The 20462-nt window shown below is 38.2% G+C and overlaps 1 pseudogene; it reads right to left on the reverse strand.

Annotated features, from left to right (window-relative positions):
* Positions 1 to 19271: 19271 nt before the first annotated feature.
* LOC110209851 (large ribosomal subunit protein uL10 pseudogene) lies at positions 19272 to 20258 on the reverse strand (annotated as a pseudogene).
* Between the last annotated feature and the right edge of the window lie 204 nt (positions 20259 to 20462).

The raw sequence follows: 20462 nt of genomic DNA on the forward strand, positions 1-20462 counted from the left end.
GCCTTTTGGGCATAGTTTCAAATTGCTTTCCAGAATGGTTGGATCAATTCACAACTCCACCAACAATGCATTAGTATTTCACTTTTCCCACATCCTCTCCAACATTTATCATTTTCCTTTTCTGTTATATTAACCATTCCGATAGGTGTGAGGTGGTACCTCAGAGGACAAGAAATATTAAGATGAGCTCAAAGGACTGACAAATTAGAATGTAGCAAATATGAAGAATAGATAAAAATATGGCACATATAGATAGCAAAAATATAAAAAGGGGCAAAAAATGTAACATAGCAAAAAAAAGAAACCAAACAAACCACAAAACCCTCACCTGGAAAACAGATGAAAGAAAAATAATTTAAGAATCATTGCACTGCCTAAAAGCAAAGACAAAGAAAAAAAAAGGTGAGGGGGTATTGCACATTATTTTTCAAGAATTTGTAAAAGTAACCTTCCAGATCTCTTAGAACCAGAGGATAAAGTAGAAATAGAAAGAACCCATCAGTCATTTCCTAAAAGAAACCCCTAAATAAAAACACCCAAGACTGTCATAGTAAAAATCTAGAGCTTCCAGGTCGAACAAAAAAAAAATTATTGTTAACAGCCAGAAAGATAGAATTCAAATATCCAGGAGACATGGCAATGATCATGTAAGGTTTGGTAGACACCACTATAAAGGTGCAGAAAATCTGGAATAAAATATTCCAAAAAACAAAGAATATAGGCTTATAATGAAGAATCACTTATTCAGAAAAATAATCCTAGAGGGGAAAATTGGACCTTTAATGAAACAGTCCTTCCAATTATTACTGATGCAAAAGTGGGAATTGAATAGAAACTTTGAAGTGCAAACACAGGCATCAAGAGAAGCATCAAATGGAGGTATGTTTTGCATGACTGCATATGTATAATTAATATTCAATTGCTTGCATTCTCAAGGAAGGGGGATGGGAAGAAATTTGGAAGAAATTTTGGAATTCAAAATTTAAAAAAATGTTAAAAATTGTTCCAATGTAATTGGAAAAACTAAAATGTAAAAAAAATTAAAAGAAGGATAAAAAGATAAACATAAGCAAGGAATAATAAGTGACTAAATAAGAACGGACTGTTTCCATTCGAAAAGCTTGGGAAATGAAACACATGATTTCTCTGTGCCCTGTCGTCACCAGGGGCCACATAAACAACAATGAATGGGTGGGGGGAGCGAGTGGCATTTGAATCTCACACGCATCTGAAATGGTAAAAGGAGGGAAGAGTGCATGCGTAAATACACGCAGACACACACAGATTTCACATACATTTCACTCAACTGGAAAACAAGAAGAAAAGGGAAGAAGAGAGAATAGAATAAGGGAGTAATTAGTCCTAAACCAAAGAAACTTTAACTAAACATGGGTGAAGTATTTATAGCAGGTCTTTTTATCATGGCAAAAAAAAAAAATTGGTAGTGGAAGAGACGCCCATCAAGTAAAAATGGCTAATCCAATTATGGTATGTGAGTGTGAGAGAATATATTACTGTACTGAGAGAAATGATAAAGGGGATGGTTCCGAATGAACATGGGAAGGTTTGGGGGAAGTGATGCAGAGTGAGATAAATAGAACTAGGAGGAAAAAGTATACAACAACTTCAAAAGACTTTATACAGCGTTAATCAATGTGATGACATGGAGAAATGAAGAACTGTGAAGGTACACACACACACACACACACATCCGTATAACACGTGCATATATACATATGTATAAAGCTATCTCTACGTGTATGGATAAATCCACATGTGTATATGGATATATTTGGACATAGCCAGTGCAGGGATTTGTTTGCCTCGATTATAAATTTGTGTAACAGGTGATGTTTGTAATCAGGGTTTTGCTTTTCTTTCTTTATTAATGGGAGGGTGAAAAGGCAAATTTTAATTGAATAAAAAATTGATTTGAATAAACTCAGCAAAATAAATGTTGAGCTTTCTTTATATCTGTTAGCCACATCCAAATGCCTTATTGCTATCAGTGTAGCAATGGTTAAAGGAACAAAGATACTTAACATGTAAATTATGAAGCATTTCAACTTCTTTATTTACCACTTAATGGTCGTAAAAAGAGTTAGAACAGCATTCCTCTTCAGGCAATGAGGTGATGTAAGATGATTCCTGACTTCTAAAGTCTTTTCATTTATCAATAATCAATTAGTAAGTTAATCATTAAGGATAATAATCATTTCCAGCACACTTACATTAACATGCTACAAATGTCAATTAATCATTATTTTACTTTAGTTGGGACCTTAAATCAATTTCTTATTATCATCAGTTTCACTTCTGAGACTGTGATGGACTTTCAAAAGACCAGAACACATGCAAATAATGGCTAAAAGATAAAGCTAATCACCAAGGTTTTATTAGTTTCTTTTTGTTGGATCATCAGTACACAGACACAACGAACAACTTGTACATTTAAAAAGGTACCATTATAAAAATGTTTTAAAACTCATGTAGTTTTAATCTTATTGTTTCTTTTTAAAATGCATTTAATATCTTTTGTTCTATAAATTATTAGAATTTCTTCCAGTATTACTTTCCCTCAATCTTCAAAAATTCATCCTATGTAACAAAAACATTTTAAAAGAAAAACAAAGAAAAAAAGATAGAGAGGGAAAGTCTGACAAACCAAGTATTACAAAAAATTAAAATGAATGCAATTTTCACATCTCTAGTCCTTCCACCTGTCCAAAGAAGTGGGATGGGATTGTCTTCTCATATCTCGGCTTTGGAGCAATGATTTTTCTTTGAAATTTTACATTTAATGTAATTTTTGTGTTTTTATTTTTCCAGTTGGATTATTTTGATCATTGTATATTTCATCTTCACACTGCTTAATTCATTGTGTATCAGATCACGTTTTTCCATGATTTTCTGTTTTTATTATATTCAACATTTCTTACTGTACTGTAAATTCCATCACCTTAACATACCACATTTTTTTTTATCCATACCACGCACCAATGAAGGGACATCTACTTTGTTTTCATTGAGTTTTATTAGCACAAAAATGCTGCTATTTAGTATTTTCATGGATACTTTCTTCTTATCAAGAGTCTCTTTTGGATATATTCCTAGGATTCATATTTCTGGGTCAAAGATTATGTATATTTTAATCACTTTATTTACATAATTCCAAATTGCTTTTCAAAATGATTATACTCATGCATTAATGCACCAGCATTGTACTAGTGTGCCTATATTCCCACAACCTTTCCAGTGTTGACTATTCTAATTTTGGTTATCTTTGTCAATTTGCTGGATGTGAGATGAAACCGCTGGAATGTTTTTCATTTGAATGTCTCTTATTATGCGTGATTTGGAGCATTATTTCATAGGATTGCTAATAGTTTTCAATTCTATTTTTGAGAACTATTTATATCCTTTGACCAGTTATTTATTGGGGAATGGCCTTTGTTCATGTGTGTGTATGTGTGTGTGCGTGTGTGTATGTGTGTGTGTGTGTGTGTGTTAGTTGTCTATATATCTTAGATGTTAAACCCTCATTGAGTAATTTGACACAATTTTTTTTCTTACCCAATGAATTCTCTTTTTATCCTAGATGCGTTATTTTTGTTTGTGGAATTTTTCAGACTCATGTAATTAAAGTTATGCATTTTATCTTTTGCAATTGCCTGTATTTCTTGTTTGTTTAAGAATATATTTCCTATCCATTATTGTGAAAGGTATCAGATCTTGTCTTCTAATATTTTATGGTATGATCTTTAATATTAAGGCCACATGCGTATTTAGAATGTATTGTAGAATATCATACAAGTGTTGATCTAAATTTAATTTCTTTCTATTTTCAAGGTTTCCCGATACTTTTGTTTTTAATGAAATAGGGGGTTATTTCCTAAGTAATATATGTTTTCTGTTTATTGAACACTGGTTATTGAGTTTCATTGTTTCTGATTCTTATTCTCTTTAACTGATCTAATTCTCTGTTTTCTTGCTTTTTAAAGGAAGGAGGCTTAGCAGCACCACATCTTAAATTATATTATAAGGCAGTAATTATCAAAACTATCTGGTACTGGCTAAGAAACAGAAAGGTAGATCAATGGAACAGAATAGACATACAATTTATAGCAGTAAATAAATATAGTAACCTTGTATTTGATGAGCAGAGCCAAGATGGCAGAATAAAAGAAGTGACTTGCTTGAACTCTCCCCCAAACACCTCCAAATACTCATAAAAAATGGCTCTAAACAAATTCTGAAGCAGCAGAACCCACAAAAAAGACAGAGTGAAACAAATTTCCAGCCCAAGACACCCTGGATGGTTGATTGGAAAGGTCTATTGTGCCGGGCGGGGAGAGGAACGCAGTTCAGCTTGGGTACATGCTCAGGCAAAGACCAGGACTCAGTGATCCCAGAGCAGGCCTCAGGGGACTGAATCATGGACATCTGTGGTGGTTTCCAGACTTCTCAACTCACAAACACCAAAAACACCTTAGAGGGTCAGTAGGAAAGGTCTATCGGACCACAGTGAGAGAGAAGCTCAGTCCCAGCCCTGGGGTGGTGGCTGCTTCCAGAGCTCTAGGCCCACAGACTGAGGGAGAATCAAGTGGCTGGTGGAAGGGGGATTGCAGGGATCTCTTTGCTGGTGCTGAGGCAGGAATCTCTTGGATGAAGGGAAATAGAGTTAGTTTTTCACAACATGACCACTATGGAAATGTTTTGCATGACTACACATGTATAACCTGTATCAAGTTGCTTGCCTTCTCAATGAGGGTGGGTGGGGAGGGAGGAAGGAGAAAATTTGAAACCCGAAGTTTTAAAAACGAATGTTAAAAATTGTTTGCACATGCAATTGAGAAATAAGATATACAGGCAATGGGGCATAGAAATCTATCTTGCCCTATAGGAAAATAGAAGGGGAAGAGAATAAGAGAAGGGGGGGGGGGAGATAGAATGGAGGGCAGATTAGGGGAAGAGGTATTCAGAATGCACACCAACTTGGGGTGAGGGTGGGATGAGATAGGGAGAAAATTTGGAACTCAAAATCTTGTGGAAGTGAATGTTGAAAACTAATAATTAATAAGCAAAAAAATAAATTAAAAAAACTGAAGAGTTTGGAATAAAAATTTATTATCTGGTAAAAATTGTTGGGAAACCTAGAAAGCATCAGGGTAGAAACTGGGTATAGACCAATATCTTACATCATTTGCCAAGATAAAATCAAAATGGATACATGATATAGATATAAAGAGAGATAATACAAGAAAATTTGAAGAGCATGAAACATATCATTAGGAAGCAGAGTACCTCTTAACAATTCCAGCCCATGGTCCCCCCAAGTCCTCAATGGGGAAGAACTGACAAACCATCTCTGGGAGAGAAAGTACTGCCAATTGAGGAGGACCTGAGCTATTTCCCCAGGATGTACAGATTCCCCCTTGAAGAGTGCAGGTTTTAGGGAGTAGAACAAAGAATGCCTTGAGAGACTCAACTGGAATTATACATTAAAGTCATCCATTTTTATTAGGGAGGTCTTCCTCAAGGCTAGAAACAAGAAACTGTTGGATTGGAGATACTTCTCCATTCTAGGGGTAGTACTATTTGTCAAGTACATAGCTTTTGGAAGGTGGAGCACCCAGCAATGATATTCAGGGGCAGTGAAATGAAACTGTTATTTCAAAAGCCCATTCTAAAGTTTCACAATGCCAACTGCCTGAGGATGCCATTAGGAGGTGAAAAATCCAACAGATGTTATGGCAATTGGCCCAATTTCAGATATCCTGCAGGGTAAAGTGGGTCATCTAGTCAAAGACAATGGTGCAAGCAAGGAAATATGAGGAAGGAGGGTGTATTCTGTGAGAGCTTTGATGGTTGCTGTTGCAGTGGCAAATTTGACTGATACCATAATGCTATAACCTGACTTGTTATCAACTGAAGTAAGCACAAACCTCCTGCCCTGAGGTGGTGGAAGAGGAAAAATATAATTAGTTTTGCCAGTTGGAAGCAGGTTAGGAACTTCTGGGAATCATGCTATTCTTATATTTCTGAGGTGGGCACTCTGCTTGATATGAGAAAGCAGAACTGGGAAAAAGTATCTGCTTTGTCCCATGTTAGAGCCCACTGGAACATGGTATCACAGCCTCTGTGTCCCAGTTGGTAATGGAACCACTCCTCAACCTCTATTGTTTTTGTAAAGGCATCAATCTGCTTATTCAGTTCATCTGAGGGCATATGATATTTCTGATGGGCACTAACATTTTGCACAAACAATTGTATGCACTGAGAGGCACCAGCAAAATTTCTCAACTGGTCTTCACTCCAAAGAGGAGAACTCTTCATCAAATAGTATGATATTTTTCAGGCTTCAGACATTTTTGTCAGTCCCATAAACATTGCCCAAGAATTAATGTAAATAAAGATCTCATCTACCCCATCCCTCAAGGTCTTTTCAGAATCCAGCCATGCAGCTCACAGCTCAGCTCTCTCTAAGATTTGTCATGACCCAAATCCCTCAGTCTCCCCTATTACCAGATTAATGGCTGTTGAAGTCCAATTTTGTCTACCTCTCTCATAGTCTGCAGAGCCATCTACAAACCAGGCAATATAGTATTCCTCAGCAATCAGGTCTTTATAGTCAGGGGACCATTAGGCCAATAGGGAAGGCAGAGTGTTGGGTCTTGGGCTGTAATCCATTTAGTGGTATAATGAGAAGATACTTCAAGGAATTTTGGCTTCATAAATCGAAAGCTCATTTGGTCTGGCCACCTCTAGGTGCTTGTCTTTTGGTATACTCAGGAACACTCTACCTGATTTTTGTGTACAGATACCTAAAATATGGGCTCCAAAGATTCATAAGGGGAGGGACTGCTAAATGACTTGCTTCAGGTCTTCCAGAGCTATAGCCTGTTCTGGGCCCCACTCAAGAGATTGATTTGCAGGTGACTCTTAGTAAATGGAGACCATCAGGCTACCTAAGAAGGAATGTGATTTCTCCAAAATCCCAAAAGTCCAATAAGGCTCTGGTATTCCTTTTTGGATTGGAGGGAATCCAGTATCAATAATATTCTGATAATCATTAATTATTCCAAAATGTGCCTGGAATCATCTGGATTACCCGGTTCATAGTGATCCCAAGAATTTGAGTGGGTTGGACTGTGGATTTTCTTGGAGTTAATTTCTCACCCCTTATAGTGCATGTCGGTCACCATCCAGGGCCTTAGTCATTGTGGCCTTAACTGGCCTAATCAAAACCACTGTAGTTAGTAGTGTACTCCAGTGCCTTCAGGAAGGGAAACTCTCTCAGGTCTCTGCCTACAAGACTGTGAGTTAAGTAGCTCTGGGGAAGGAGAGTGAAGGAATACAGAGTCCTTTCCAGGTAAAAGAAAATTGCATACAATAATTTTGAGCCAGAAGAACAGAAAAGAAAGCACTGGAAAGGTTAGTAACGAAAACCACTGACCCTGGGCCTGAGTTACCGGCCTACCACGTGGACAAGGTCATTAACAGATACAGTTGTGGGCATAGTAACTTTATTTAGCACCCTCTAGTCCGTTGTAAGCAACCAGGTACCATCTGCCATTTTAACTGGTCACACTGGGCTGTTGTAAGGGGAGTTGGTAAAGCAAAGTACTCCAGCCTCCTTCTTCTCCATCACTAGAGGAAATATTTTTCATTCTCTTTCCTTCTCCCTTTCCCAGAGGCTCTGCTATCATTTGCTATGAACTACATGAAATAGTTCAACCAACTCCAAGGATTGCCATTTCTACCCACAATGACTCACACAGAACTTGCCAAAAAGGTCCCCATGGGTACTGACAGGATCTCATGACCTCCTTTACCACAATACACATCCTCTAATTAGCTACTATAACTGTGACCCCTCTTGGAGGTGGGGGGAGTCTTTTATCCATTTCTGCCTTCCTGAACCCTATAGAAACTGGATTACCTCTATATATTTATTTGGAGTCCACTGGTCTTATAGTAACCTGGCTACTGGTGCCCAGCAGCCCTTGGTATGCTTGGCATCCCTCCTCCTCCTTTCCATGTCACCACAACTTGGACATATGGTCTCCTGCACCCTTGAGATTAGGATGATCTTTGTCTTAGGGAAACCCTAGTTAAGCTCATCACCAAAGCCCCTCAAATATGAATAGAGAGATTTGAGTGGTTCAGGACTGCCAGGTGTTGTGAGAATCTTAAAGAATGCTTTAACCTTGCAAGGAACTGAGGGGCTTTTCCTCTCCCTGTCCTGGACCTCCTGGAATTTTTTCACTAGCACCCTCATACACTGCTGATCAATTACTTTCTTGTCAACACCATGTTTGATAAACAATACCAAAGCTCTTTCTAAGAGAGGATGTCATTAGCCTCTGTGCACCTGGCAGGACAGAGGATGAGGGTACCACCCTCAGAATACCCATTCACGTTCACATTGCTCTGACCTCCGTTGCTATCAGCCTCCTGCTCAAATGTTGTTCGGTTGATATGTCCAGGCTGATTTGGTTGTGTGGCAAGGAAGACCTATAGAAAAGGCTTGTCTCCATTTTTAGTGGAGCTTCATGTACAAGGTGGAAACTAATTGTTCTTGAGGCATATGGATCATAGGATCCAATCTCTTACAACCTTTTCCATAAGGAACTTTAACCCCTTCCTTGAATACCCCTTATCAGGGATCTGGCTACAATGTATATAGTCCCTGGTACAAGTAACCCCTCCTCTCAGTTGCCTAAAAAGGGATGAATGGCAGCCTGTCTAGAACCTCTAATTGATTTAATTGAATCAGTAGAAGTAAGTCCTCAGAAAAAAATTTCCAAGTCTATGAAATTCTGCTGCACAGAGAATTTCCTCATTGGATCCATTAGACCATGCCCTTGAGAGCCATACATTGCTGCTGTGCTTAATTAGTATGCTGTTTGAATTCCTTTTGTAACCTAGAATTTCTTTTGTAGTAAAAGCCAGCCCACCTTATTGTTTCCCCAGTAGAACATTCATATTTGGGTGTGTAATAGCAGAGTAAATCCTGTGTTACCTGGATTGTGCCATTGGGATGGGGTTCCCCAAGTCTCTTCCTCATGGATATTGTCATTTTCCTGTTTGTGGCTCTAATTTTAGCCTGTGGGTTTCTGGCTTTGGGATCTTGGCGCCCCTGTGCCTTCAGCATAACTGCCTTTCACTTGTGCAGTTATCAGTTCCATTAATTGCCCCTTGGCCTTCAGTACATGGCCTTTAAGATCTATTAGCTCTGTTTCTAGTTGCTGAATATTTACCATATCCCTGAAGAATATACCATTGTGAGGACTCCATTGCCCATTATAGAATCTCTCTCTTTCTATTTCCTCTTATTTTATGTTACTCATACATACTCATATATTATATATTTATTTATAATTTACTTATAATACCCTCCATTCCCCTTATCTTTATTTCCTTCTATTTCCCCTTATGGGAGTGTTCTTCAGTGGGACCCTATCCTGCTCCTGAATTGAGTTTTCTATCTTTTTCCCCCTGTTCTAATTCCTTCCTTTGTTACCTAATCCATTCCCCTGTAGGTCCTCTTCTTCTAAGAGACTATAGGAGTTACTGCCTCTTCATTGCTTACCACTAATTACTTAAAGTATGTCACATATTTTCTCATTCTTCCTTCTCTACCCCTTTATGAGCCTTCCCATTCTTCCATTTAGTTCTCCCCTACACACACCCCTTCCCCCACATACACATTGATGAACCTGTAGGGAGGATGTTTGGTTTATTAGACTGAGATATTTAAGCCCTAATCCTCCAATATCGCTATTTAATTTCCCCTTTAATTTTCCTGCGTACTATTACAAAGAAATGTCTTAATGATCCCTCTATTGTTGTTATTGTTCTTAATCTCATAGATGTTATGATGTTAACTTTCTAGTCCCCCCCTCCCCCTTGTTTTCCTGGAGTTATTTATTTTATTACCTGAGCCTTCCTTGGTTTCTGTGTATATTTGCCTTTCTTGTGCTTCTGTTGTCTGAGGTGTTTGCAAAGCAAACAATGTGCTTTACACCTGGTTTTCTTTGTAGGAGTGCACCAAAGGCCTCACTTTTATCAAACAGCCATTTTCCCCATTAGTTATTTGGCTGAGGTTTGCTGGGCATGTTACCTTGGGTAACATCTTGGGCATCTTAGAGTTCTTCAGAATACATTATTTAATTTGCTCTGAGATTTCTGGTGAGGACAGAATAGTTTTATGACAAGAATTGTATTTTCTTTCCTTTATATTTGAATGGCTTTATCCTAGTCACTTGCAGACTTTATTATTTGTCATCGGAATTGTTACTTAACTACTCTCTGTCTCCCTCCCCAGTTGATCTGTAGATTCTTTTGAATTACATTTTATTTCCTTCATTCATAAATTCTGAGTAGTTTTCATGTATTTTTTCTTTCTTTTTGGAGGCAATTGTGGTTAAGTGACTTGCCCAGGGTCACAGAGCTAGAAAGTGTCTGAACCCAGAATTGAACTTAGGTCTGCCTGACTCCAGGGCTGGTGCTCTATTTTTGTATTATTTCTTGCATTATGGGGTTAGGTTTTTTGACTTGTGTATGCTTTTTGCATACTTCCTATGCACTTCTGTGCATTTACATTCCCAATCATGTGTTCTCTGTTTCTTCAGTGAGACCACTGTCACAAATTTTTCTATTCAGCTAATTATTCCTGATGTGCAGACCAGAAATTCTGCTTTCACAATTTTTGTTTCTCTCTTGAATCATTCAGAAACATCCTGCTGTGTGGGTCCATACTCTCTTATGAATCCACAACCCTTATTAGACGTTGATTCATTTTCTTCTGTCACATAAAATTTATTCAGAGATGTTTGGACCCTTTTAGATGTTATGGAAATCATATTCCCTTCTGCTGGTATATGTGTTTGTGCTAAAAGTTTTTAACTGACCTTTCTTCCTCCTGAGATATTTGGCAATTCCAGTCTTTTTCCTGCTCATATCTCTTTCACTCACTTCCTGACTCCTTCTCCTTTGATGGATCACCCAAGAACTGGATAGCAAAGCTGTCTCAGCTTCCTCCCATGACAGATAATTCACTTTTCACCAGCTTTATTATTTGGGCAAATGACTTCTGAAGGGACAGAACTTGCCTCAGCTGGATGCCAGTCCTCTTTCCTTCAGGCATGGTGGATACACATACCCACTAGTACTCTGCCCAACATCCCTCTATTCTTTCATTTTCTGGCTAAGCCATGCTATGGTACAGGTGCCACCATCCCAAGCAGAGCAAGCTTCTGTGGCCTTCTAATTCCAGATTTCCTCCATACAGGGGTGTGTGTGTGTGTGTGTGTGTGTGTGTGTGTGTGTGTGTGTGTACTTGTGTGGTTGGGTTGAGTACCATTACTTGTTTCCTCAAAATGGTGTGGTGAGGGAAGAGGTAGTTGCATGTCTTGGCATGTATTACAGTAGCAGCAGGGGAATTGCTAAGTAGATCTTGGGACATAAGCTTATGGGTCACATCATATAGCTCTCCAAAAGCTCGGAACTGCTGGGGGCAAAAGCAGTAATTAGAGATTTACCTTCTTTTCTGTTACCTTGTTAAGGTTCATAGCATCTTGGTCTATAAAGGAAGCTGCAATTATTTTACCTCTTGTGAATTATTCTTATTTTGGAGAGTCTTGAGAGATCATGAGGATCACAGAAAATGGCTAGTCTTCCATATTGTTGATCACCTCATGTACTGATTGTCTATCCCTGGAAAGAGAGACTAAAATATAAAAACATTTCATCTTAATGGTGATGAACAGTTTCACTGTGTATGCTGAGACCAAAAAAAATTTCTATTATTGTCAAAATATTGTGGAAAAAGCATATACTCTTTGACCCAGTGATATTGTTACTGTGCTTATTTCTCATGGTGATAAAATAAGTAGAAAAATGACTTAAATGTTCAAAAACACTTGTAGTAGCTTACTTTGTTATAAGTTTAGGGGTGCTTATCAATTGGTAAATGACTAACAAAATAACCCCTGTCTCAAATGAGGTAGTGGCCTTATTCATTATCCAGGCTAATCCCTCTGTTTAAGCCATCCTATTCCATGCCCATCACCTCCAACACATTCTCCCTCTGTCATCCCTACTCTTTCACTTATTTTCAATCTCTCTGTATATTGGATCATTTCATGCTGCCTACAAACATGCCTATGTCTCCTCCATCCGGAAAATCACCCTCCATCCTTGCCAATTATAATCCTATATCTCTTCTGCCTTTTGTAACTAACTTCCTCAAAAAGGTCATCAACAATAGGGGCCTCCACTTTCTCTCCTCTCACTCTCTTCTTAGCTAACCTTACACTCTAGCTTCTAACCTTATTATTCCACCAAAACTGCCCTCTCCAAAGTCGCTAATGATCTTGTAGTTGACAAATCCAATGGCCAGGTTTTCTTGGTCTTGGTTCTCCTTCACCTCTTTGAAGCCTTGGATACTGTTGATCACTCTCTCCTCTCTAATACTTTCTTCTCTCTAGCTTTGGGGACACAACTCTCCTGGTTCTCCTCCTATTTATTTGACCACTCCTTCTCTTTCTACTTTTCTGGATTCTCTTCCAAATCACTCCCTCTAACCATAGATCTCCCTCAGGGTTAGATCCTGGGCCCTGTTGTCTTCTGCCTATGTACTACTTGACTTGGTAATCTCATGAACTCCTGTGTTTTTAATTGCCATCTTTATGCTGATGATTTTCAAATCCAATTATTCTGATCCTAACTCTCTGCTGATCTCTAATCTTACATCTCTGACTGCTTTTCAAACATTTTCAACTGCATCTCCAGTAGACATCTTAGACTCAATATGTCCAAAACTGAACTCATTTCCCCCATTACACCCTCCTTACTTCCTACCTTCTCTATTACTCTAGTGGGCATCACCATCCTCCTAGTCCCTCAGGCTTGTAACCTACAAGTCTTCCTAGATCCCTCACTATCTCTCACTCCCCTCCCCCATTAGCCAATTTGTTGACAAGGTCTGTGGTTTTCACTTTTGCAGCCTTTTTTGAATATATACTCTTCTCTCCTCTGACATAGCAACCACTCTAGTGCAGGCCTTCATTACCTCATGCTGTCTGAATTATTTCAACAGACTGCTGGTGAGTCTGCCTACTTCAATTCTCTCCCCAATCCAATATATCCTTTATTAAACTATTAAAATAAGTATCATAAAATGCAGACCCAATCATGTCACCAGCACCCCTACCCACACGTAATAAACTCCAGTAGTCAAATACTAAATGCTCTGTTTGGCATTTAAATTCCTTTGCAACCTAGCCCTTTCCTGCTTGATATATACTCTTTGATAAGGTGACTGTGGCCTTCTGTCCCTCAAACAAGATGCTCCATCTTTTAGCTTTGGGCATTTTCTCTAGTTGTCTCTCATGACTGGAACTCTCTCCCACCTCTGTTCTGAGTACTGACTTCCTGTGGTTCCTTTCAGTACTAACTAAAATCTCATCTTCTATAGGAAACTGTCCCTAATCCCTCTTAATTCCAGTGCCTTCCCTCTGTTACTTATCTCCTATTTATCTTGAATACAGGTTGTTTTGTGTATATTTGTTGTCATATTTTCTTCTCCATGAGGTAAGTTCATTGAAGAGCTCTCTTTTGCCTCTTTTTGTAGCCTCAGAACTTAGCATAGTGCCTGTTACATAGTAGGTGCTTAATAAATGTTTATTGATTGAGATTTTGCCATAAGAAATTATGAATGCTGTCATTTCAGAGGAACTCAGAAAGTCCTAAACAGATGCAGAGTGAAATGAGGAGACCAGAAGCACAATTTATACAATAAGAACAACATGGTAGAGACTAACACCTTTGAAAGACTCAAGAGCTCTGATCAATACAATTGCCAATGACATTTTCAGAAGTTTCATGATGAAGTATGCCACCCACCTTCTTACTTAATGGAGACATACACACACACACACACACACACACACACGTAAATAAATGTGGGGATTTGTTTTGCAATTTACAAGTACATGTACATATGTATATATATATATACATACACACATATAGTTATTATCACTATTGCTTCTTTAAAACCCAGCCCATCAAACTTGTGGGAAAGAATTGGGTATAATGGAAAAAACATGAGAATGCTAGTCAGGCATGTATGTTAAAAAAAAAAAGTCATATACCCTGAGATTGCTATGGTAGCTGTGAAGGTCTGCCAAAAACCTGAAGCATTCAATTTGTCTTTGATGATGCAAATGATTGGGATAATACCCTGACCAATATAATGCAACTCCTCTCATAAATCTAAGCAATAGGTTGTTTTACTAGTTTTTAGAACAACAGGTACAGTTGAGGGTTTAAAAAAAACCTTCCAATTTAATTAACCTCTTTTCTGAATTTCAACATTTCTATTTCTGTTTGGTTTACTTTTTTATTTGTTGCTATTAAATTTTCAGGTCAGATTCTTTAATCCCTTCATTTACTCTTTTATTGATTAAAGCATTTAGAAAGATAATTCCTCCCACCTTCCACCCCAGAAGTGTTCTGGATGCACATCATGCTTTAGGTATGTTGTCTCATTTTCTTTAATGAAATTATTTTTTATTTCTATGATTTGACCCATCAATTTTCAAGGAAATTTTTTGAGTCTCCATTTAAGATTGACTTCTTACTGCAAAAGTTCTTTGTTGATTATGATTTTGCTTGGTTGTAGTCAGTAAGGGATGTGTTTAATATTGCTGCTTTTCTTTGTTTTTGTGGTTTAATGCCTTAACACAAAAATGATTATTTTCTTTTATAAAGGTGACTGCCATGCATAACTGAGATAATTACATACTCGTGGCAGTTCTCATTCAGTAACTGCTCAAGCGTCTACACAATCTAATCTTTTTAAAGTTCTTTTCAGAGACTTACCTTCTTTCTTATTTCTCTTTTTGTCAGATTTATCTAGATCTGAAAGGGCCACATAAGGTCTATAGCAATTGTTTGCTGCCCATTTCTCTTGTATGATTTATTTTTTTTTCTTTAGGTACTTAGAAGTTAGGCCACTTGTAGGGTGTGTGTCTCTGGGTGTGTACATATGAATTCAATGCCCTATTTTAATTCAGTATGAATCTTTATATTTCAAGTCTCTCATAAATATATTGTTCGGTTCTTTTTTATTTCAAATTCATTCTGTTACCTTCTTTTTTTACTGGTTTATCTCATTTAAATTAAGCATCTACTACATACCAAGTACTCTGCTAAGCACAAATATGGAAAATAAAGGAAAAATAGCTTCTGCCCTCAAGAAGCTTATGATTGAGTGAGGAAAGAACATACCCCAGAGAATCTGACCTGGAGCAGGGAGCATGATGGAGAACCCAGAGAAGTCCTAAAGTAGTGCAGCTGTGTGGGAAATTAGATGTCTATCCTGAACCCTTTGCTTAAATGGAGGTTTGGGAGTTCATGTCTCTGCCCTTCAGTATGAGAGGCAGAGGGTGATGATGTGGTATAAGGGCCAAGGCTGATTTGATCTTGCAGGATGATGGGTTTTCCCAACGATAATGACCTGGGGGAATGATGGTGAGGTCAGAGATACCCTAAAGGAGCTTAGCCACGTGGGAAATCAAGAACATTCACTATTTGTATTCATAATTATGGCTGTTAATGGTGAATTTCCCTTTATCATATCCATACACACACACACACACACACACACACACACACACACACATATTGCTTTCTGTCCCCCTTTTTACTAAGAAGAACATGGTAAAAGTGAGGGAATGTAATCAACATTAGTAATCCATAACTAGGGTGGTCTGTTCCCACTCTAGTGCTTCTTTACTTTGACCAGACCCCAACCTCTGGTTCTTATATTTTTTTTTTTGTGAAGCAATTGAAGTTAAGTGACTTGCCCAGAGTCACACAGCTGGTGACTGTTATGTGTCAGAGGCCAGATTTGAACTCAGGTCCTCCTGACTTCAGGGCCAGTGCTCTATCCACTGTGCTACCTAGCTGCCCCCTTGTTCTTATACTTTTGATCCACCCTCAGTGCTGGAGTTTGTTTCGTTTGTGCCTATCTACTCTCACATTCTTTCCTTAAAACATCTCCCATCTCCCTTTCCCTATTTTCCTATTGAATTTGATGTATTTTATGCTTAACTCTTTGTGTGCCTCTTTTCAACCTTTATTTGTCTGACTCAGATAGAGAATTTCATCAGATGACCACTCCTCTAGCCCACTCTATCTTTGCTGAAGTATATGTGAAAGATCTGGGCTCTTCTACAATTTTTCATGTAGTTACCTTAACTAGAAGTCGGACCTCATCCTTTAATCTTGTTAACCTCGACCAGCTTCCTCTTGGCCAAATCCTCTATGGACATAAAACAAATAAACAAATAAGGCTTTGTAAGACTTCAAAAAAGAAGTGACAAAAAACATGACCAAAAGAGGAAAGCCCACCCAGGCAGTATGAGTAGAAGGCAGTCATGAGGTTGGTTTGTGATTGGGCAGTTAAGTTCTCCTTAAAGAATTAGCATAATCTAGAGTGTGGGTAATCTATTTGCAAGTAATTGAGAGATAACTGAGCAGAAATCAAAAGTCAACTTGCGGACTAATTTTATCTTTTTTTTCAGTTACTAGTATCATTAGATTATCTATAATTTTGTTTAAATTGTATATTTACAAATGTAATATTAAAGAGTTGAAAACAGCAAAAACTAACCATATGAAAAAACATACCTTTAAAAATAATAAGAGTATAGTGAAGTGATGCTGAAGGGAGACATGGAACTTTTTACTTTAGAAAGAGACACTAATAAGGAAGTGGTTGTTTTTCTAGTTCCTGGGAAAATAATTCAATATTTGGGTTTTGTTTGTTCAGCTGAATAAGTGGTGCTTGCTACTGCAGCTAGACTATGGGTTTTCCTCTGGGCACTCTTGGGGACTTCAATTGAGATGGAGCTCTTGTTTTCTTACCCCACAGACTGTGATAAATATAGCATTTTTATTACACAGTTTGTTCCTAATAGTTTGAAACCAACTACACATATGACATAGCCTTTAAAAAGACACATTATAAAATGTTGTCATAATTGATACATATTCTCCCTTTCTGTCCTGTGTAAAATATAAAAATGCTATTGGTACATGTTTTTGATTCGCATATCTGTTGGGTGTTTGTCCAGCTGTTTGCTACTCTCTACTTATTTCTATATATTTTCCCAAATCAAAATTCTCCTTTGATGGGAAATAATTATTTATTCTGACTTTTACAATACCCACTGTAGAATCAATATTGAATCACCTACCTCCAATCCTTTCAAATATCAAATATTTTACCAATAGTAAATCCTTTAAAAAAAAACCCCAAGAATCACAACCCACATACCACCTGAAACACAGCACCTAAATTTAGCTTTTATGTAAGGAAAATAAATGCTGGAAAGTAAAATCAAACATTTAATTTTGTTTCCATCATAAAGCATTATGAGAGTTGTATGGTGGAGTACTAAAATTAAACTCAACAAAATACCCATTGGGGAGATGTTAAATTCCCTCTCTTAGTAGTATTTCAGCTCTCGGTATCCAACTTAGGACATATACTCTCTTTGCCTTTAAATTTCAGGATCTACAAACTATTACGTGTTTGCCAGGATTTATTTCCAAGGATTATTATGTTTTAACATGCAAAATTAAATTTTTAAGTAATAACTACCATTATGTAACCGAGTACCTTACATACATTATTTCATTTGAGCCTTATGACAACCCTGTGTGGTAAATAGTACTGGTAGATTTTCTCCATTTTACAGATGAAAAAACTAAGGCTTAGAAAGATTAAGTATCATGTCCATGATCATAGAGTAAATAAGCATCAGACATAAGATTTGAATCTAATCCAAAAAATATTTCACCTACTATATAGCAGGCACTGTGCCTGGCATTGTGGATACAATTAATAAAAAGCAAAAAAATCCCTGAGCTCAAAGACCTTACAAATTAATGGGGGAGACAACACACAAAAAGAAGCAGGAAAGTGGGAGGGGGAGAGGTCAATGGGTCCCCAGCATCATGGCATCTTTTTCAGTGGAATTAAAATCAGGCAGAGCAACAGATACGGAATAGAGTGAACAGAGGGGGAAAAGTCCAGTTTCTGCCCTTCATTAAGGAAGGCATAAAGAGGATTTTGGCATTCCACCTTCTAACCCTCTGGTCAGAGAGGAGAGGAGTCCAAGGTATCCAGGTCTTCCTAACTTTTCAGTTCAGCACTCTATTTACCAAGCTACCTTGTAAGAAAATATCCTTATATGCAACAAGACCATCAACTCCATTTCCTCTCTTGTAATGGTATTTCTCTATAGACCAGAAGTGACACTGTTCTCAGATAGAATATAAGTTCCTCAAGAGCAAGGTGTGTTTCATGTTTGTTGTTGTAGCCCCAGTTCTGGGCATACTGACACTTAATAGGGATAGGCACAGGATCTGTGATTTCATTGACATGAGTAACTCACAGTTAAGGAGATTTCCTCTACCAATGTGGTCAGTACCTTCTCTGCCAATTTATATTCATAGAAAGTGGCCTGTAGCATCAAGAGATTAAGTTACTTGCCCACAGTCATAGAGCCAGTATGTGACAGAGGCAGGATTTGGACCCAGATCTTCCTTCCTCTGAGACCAACTTTCTGTCCACCCAAATTTTGCAGATACTTAATAAACAATACATGCTTACTGATGGACTGATTAATTACTCTCTTCCCTTGAGATAAGAGAACTGAAATCATACTTTTTTTTTTCCTGAGGGTGCTGTTCTCCATACTAGATATGGTTGCTTGTAGTATTGTCTGTGAATATTAATTAATATGGAAGTTAATTAGTCTGCCCTTGGATATCAGCATGTCTCTTTGACAATTGTGATAGAAATGGGTGTCTCCTTTAACTCTGCTCTTTGTTTTAACCTGTCAAAATCTTGGATCAATCGTAAATGTGCTGTGCTTCAAGAAAAACCATTGGGCAAGAATCTAGATTCATAAAATGGGTTTTATCATTTCTAGGCTATCAAGGGGTCGCATAGAATGAGATTTTTGTCTTTTGTTTATTTGACTATTTGCCATAGGTCTTGGAAACCTTAATAACACAACTTGTAAAACAGTATGTTCTAAATTTTAAAAATGTAAATGAAACTGATTTTAAACAATTTCAAACTCAAAAAATAGGCATCCTCAAACTCAATAATCCTTTTTTTAAAATGAGCACTTTTATTTCTTTGTTTCACAAATAAACTGTCTGAGATAATTGTTTCCTGTTTGCTAATCAAATAGACCAAATCCCATATCTTCATCAGACTCTTCTGATTCTTCATGGGTTTCCACCTTGGCAGGAGTGGCAACAGCAGGTGCAGCAGTAGCTGGAGCAGCGGCCGCAGGGGTGGCCACTGCAAATATTGAAGGATCGGCCAGGAAGGCCTTCACCTTCTCAGCAAGTGGGAAGGTGTACTCAGTCTCCACAGCTACAGCCAAGACCCACTTGTACCCATTGATGATCAAGTGGGGTACTGATGCAACAGTCGGGTAACCAATCTGCAGACAGACGCTGGCAACATTTTGGACACCCTCTAAGAACCGAAAGTGCAAAGTCTCCTTCCTGATGTCCAGAACTTCAGGGTTGTAGATGCTGCCATTGTCAAACACCTGCTGAATGATCAGCCCAAAGGAGAAGAGGGAGATGTTCAGCATGTTCAACAAGGTGGCCTCGCTGGCGCCCACTTTGTCTCCAGTCTTAATCAGCTGCACATCACTCAAGATTTCAATGGTGCCCCTGGAAATCTTGGTGGTGATACCCAGAGCCTGGAAGAAGGAAGTCTTCTCAGGACCTGGACCAGTGTTCTGGGCTGGCACAGTGACATCACAGGGGGCAATGGTACCGGCACGAGCAGCAGTTGGCACCTTATTAGCCAGAAGCATGTCCCTAATCTCCATCAGATCTTCCTTGGTGAACACAAAGCCCACATTTCCCTGAATATGAGGCAACAGTTTCTCAAAGGCAGGGTTGTTCTCCAGATGTCCATGAATGGCTTTGCACATCATGGTGTTTTTTGCCATCAGTACTACGGCCTTCCCACAGAGGGATATCCGGATCTGCTGCATCTGCTTGGGGCCCACATTGTCTGCTCCCACAATGAAGCATTTTGGATAATCATCCCAAAATTGGATGATCTTGAGGAAGTAATTGGATTTCCAGGTAGCCCTGTCTTCCCTGGGCATCTCAAAGGTGCTTCAGGGATTGCCACATGGTGTTTAAAGACAATGTCACTCATACTAGGATGCCTGGGGAGCCAAACTTAATAATCCTAAATCACATTTTCTATATTACAGATCATTAGCTATGCTATTTAAGGAAATAGCTTCTATTTTTCTTATATTAGATTAATGATAACTTTTTTCCTTTTTTTCTCCTTGGAGGAGAGTAGAGATTTCACTTCTCTTCTTGGTCTTTTCTTA

The sequence above is a fragment of the Phascolarctos cinereus genome, unplaced genomic scaffold, assembly GCF_003287225.1.
Source record: "Phascolarctos cinereus isolate Bilbo 61053 unplaced genomic scaffold, phaCin_HiC Scaffold_9;HRSCAF=440, whole genome shotgun sequence".
In the NCBI taxonomy this organism is placed as follows: domain Eukaryota; kingdom Metazoa; phylum Chordata; class Mammalia; order Diprotodontia; family Phascolarctidae; genus Phascolarctos; species Phascolarctos cinereus.